The sequence below is a fragment of the Pteropus vampyrus genome, unplaced genomic scaffold, assembly GCF_000151845.1.
Source record: "Pteropus vampyrus isolate Shadow unplaced genomic scaffold, Pvam_2.0 Scaffold71, whole genome shotgun sequence".
NCBI classification, from domain to species: domain Eukaryota; kingdom Metazoa; phylum Chordata; class Mammalia; order Chiroptera; family Pteropodidae; genus Pteropus; species Pteropus vampyrus.
Window position 1 is genome coordinate 1,386,946 of NW_011888852.1, and position 3,483 is coordinate 1,390,428.

Genomic DNA, 3,483 nt, shown 5'->3' on the forward strand with positions numbered 1-3,483 from the left:
CCCCCAAGTCCAGAGCCACCTTCTCCATTCCACTTTGTGCCAGGCGCTGTGCCCGTGCTGGAAACAGAGACGGATGAGACGCGATCCCCAACTGCACTGGGAACGCGAGAGTCCACAGGGAGCGACAGACAAGTCAACATTAGTTTCCCATGGTACAGCTTAGGACAGGGTATGGTGGGGGCAAAATCGACTCTACACGATGGGGAGGGACAGGTAGGACAGCGCCGCACTGAGTTCTCGCCACGTGGCATAATCGTTAGAAGTGGAAGACTGTCGGGCCCAAGTCAGGGGGCTTTCCGTAAGAAAGTGTGCCTTGCGCGTGCATGTGTGCGCGTGCATGTGTGTGTGTGTGTGATACACATGTGCCCAGAAACTTGAGCAATGGAGGAGCAGTGTGGATAGACCTGAATCCATTCTAAGAAGATGGCCTTGAGACGTGGTTCCATAGTGCAGCGGTTAGCACGTCTGCTTTACATGCAGAAGGTCCTGGGTTCGCGCCCCGGTGGAGCCACGGTCCATAGTCTACGGCCATGCCACCCTGAACAAGCCAGATCCCGTCTGATCTCAGAAGCTAAGCTGGGTCGGGCCTGGTTAGTACTTGGATGGGAGACCACCTAGGAAGACAAGATGCTGTAGGCATACATAATAATAATAGTAAAATAGAAGTCTTACCCAGGCATGTTCTAAATGTTAAGTTATCAGAGATGAATTGGGGGCAGCTGGCTTTGCCCCTACCTGCAAATGACTCATTGATTCTTCCTATTCCTTCTTCGAACTTTACATTCAAGGTACCACGTTATTTTTGTGCTCCAAGGGTGACTTAAAAAATATTTAACAAGGACATAAACACGGATCAAACAGAATGATTGAGGATGATTCTGGATGTCCCTTTCTGTGCTGCAAGATCAGTCCTTTAGTTCTTGGTCATGGGCGTGTGTGTGTGTGGAGGCGGGGGCATGTCCCGAGGAAGGGGCTGTGGAAACTGAGGCAGAAAGGAGGGGACATTTGGGCCCTGGAGGCCATGTAAATTCCCATCCAGAGGCATTGCTGGCTTTCTCCTGAAACTGCAGGATGAAACCTTTCTGTGACCCTGGCTCTCGCTGTGGGCCCTGCTTATAGTGTGATTGATAAATGCTTGCCAACCGGAGTGGAATGATGGGTTTAGTAAAATCCTTTACCTCTATTCAGAAAAGCAAAAGAATGTATCGGTGAATGCGTCACACAGCCCAAGTTTTGCTGTGATTACCATCCCCCAGTTCTTAGTGGCTTACGACACAAGGTTAATTTCTTGTGTGTACGACTTGTCCATTGCAGGTCATCTGCCCTGTGTCTCTTCCCTCCGGGATCCAGCCTCATGAGGTGACCAGCGTCAGAAATGGGGGGGTCACTGTGCAAAGGGAGAAAAAGAGGAAGTGACGAGTTGTGAACTGACTCTTCAAGCTTATGCCAGAAAACGACTTGTTCCTTCTGCTTATAATTCCCTGGCCAAAGCAAGCCTCACTGGATGCCCACTGTCTTCTTTTAAGAAAGACAGTCTTTACAGGTGTAACATGATCGTTGATTCCGGGCCCCACATTGTGCTAGGATGTGCTGGGGAAAGAGAGAGATAAGGTAGCATCTCTGCTCTGGAGAGATCACATTTTAGTAGGAAAATAGATACGTAAACAGACATACCCCAGGGAGCCTCGAAGGGGGACTGGGCTTTTTATGGACCGAGAACAGGAGCCTCTACGAAAAATTCCCTGACCGGTTTAAGTCCACTGCCAGCTCCTCATATTAATAGAACATATTAACAGCCTGTGAGCTCTGTATCCAATAGGTATTTTTCCATTTGCGGTGATCGAGCTTTGCTGGGATTATTAGTTTTGCTTCTGTGTCTCCTCCCACTCTCCAAGTAGAGAACAAAGACCTCGAGACAAACAGACACGAGTCTGTTAGGCAGGATTTCGTCTTACTGATCTGCGTCTTCACAGTGCTAGGCGTCTGTCTGCTTGGCACGAAGTGAGAGGATGAGAAGACGGACGAATCGACGGCCAGCCCGGCGCTGCGCACCACTCCCGTGAGCCTCTCACGCCCGCTCTTCCTCAGGAGCCTCGTCGTCGTCCCTCAGCCCCAGGGTCCACGTGCCCCGATTTGGACGTCCGCTTCATTGACTGTCTTTCCGCTTTTTCTTAGCACATGGCTTCTGACAAGCGGCAATAATTTCAACCTTTGTCCGTGGTCCAGTGTTCCTCCACCCCGCTATGCTACCTGGTCCCCTCTTGATTGGGGCTTGATTCACACAGTGATCTTTATTCTGAGGAGCGTGTGGCCGGTGGAGATCAGGTGTGTGCGTGTTTATTGTTGTTATTCGTACTGGACTGAACAGTGTCTCCCACACATTGACATCCACCTCAAAGCTCAGAGTGCGACCTTATTTGGGAGCAGGGTCTTTGAAGATGCACTTGGTTAAATTAAGATGAGGTCACAGTGAATGAGTGTGACCCTAAGCCGATGCCTTTAAGAGAAGAGGAAGCAGAGACACAGAGACACACACACACAGGGAGAATGCACGTGATGACAGAGGCACCACCAGAAGCCACGAAGGGGCAAGGAAGAATCCCACCTGCGGCTGTCGGGGAGAGCATGGCCCTGCCGACACCCTGACTTTGGACTTCTGTGTCCTAGAACTCTGAGAGAATATGTTTCCGTTGGACGTTACTTGCTGAAATTAGCATTTGTTTGTTGGCCGTTCAAGGCACTCATCCCATCAAATGAATGTAAACTTTACCACTCAAGACCTTGTCTGCCATCCTTTCTCAACGCTCTTGAGCTACCCTGAGATGTCCCCAAATAAGGCCAGCCATCAGAAGAAACTGGTGATGGATTTTACTGACAGATTTGCCAGAAAGACTGTCTCAGAATCTCTCGACTACTCATAGACTTTATTATGCTTTCTCCACAAAAGAGTAAAAGGAGTCACAACAGGTACAGGTGTGGAGAGCAATATTTATTTAGTCCTGCAGGAGCATCGCTCCTCGGAGCTGTGCTGTTAAACTTTATAAAGCGAATGCATTTGCGGTCCACACCCCGAGGCACGGCCGCCCTGTCAACCACGTGAGAAACAAGTGTTGAGGATTTTTCCATGGTGGCAAGTCCACATGATGATGAAGAGACAAAGCTCAGAGAAGGCAAGTGACACACTCAAGGTGTCACAGCCACTTATGGAAGGAGCTGGGGATCGAATCCAGGTCTTCGGATCCTGACAGAGATCCTCAGGATCTCTAGTTGAACAGCTGTCAATTATCCATGGCCACCAAAGGGAAGTAGATAGAAGTCCCAGATTGTCCCGGTGTGTGCGTGTGCTCCTCGTCGAGTCGTGGGGTGGAAGCCGGCCTGAGTTTAGGGCTTGCGAAGGGCCAGAGGACCGTGTTCCCTTCGGTAGCTGCGAACATGAGGTCATGGCAGGAAAACCTAAGCAGAACACAGAAAGAAGGAGAGGAC

General features: G+C 50.1%; 1 pseudogene; it reads left to right on the forward strand.

Annotated features, from left to right (window-relative positions):
- The first annotated feature begins 520 nt into the window (after positions 1-520).
- Positions 521-639, forward strand: LOC111741007 (annotated as a pseudogene).
- The last annotated feature ends 2,844 nt before the right edge of the window (positions 640-3,483 follow it).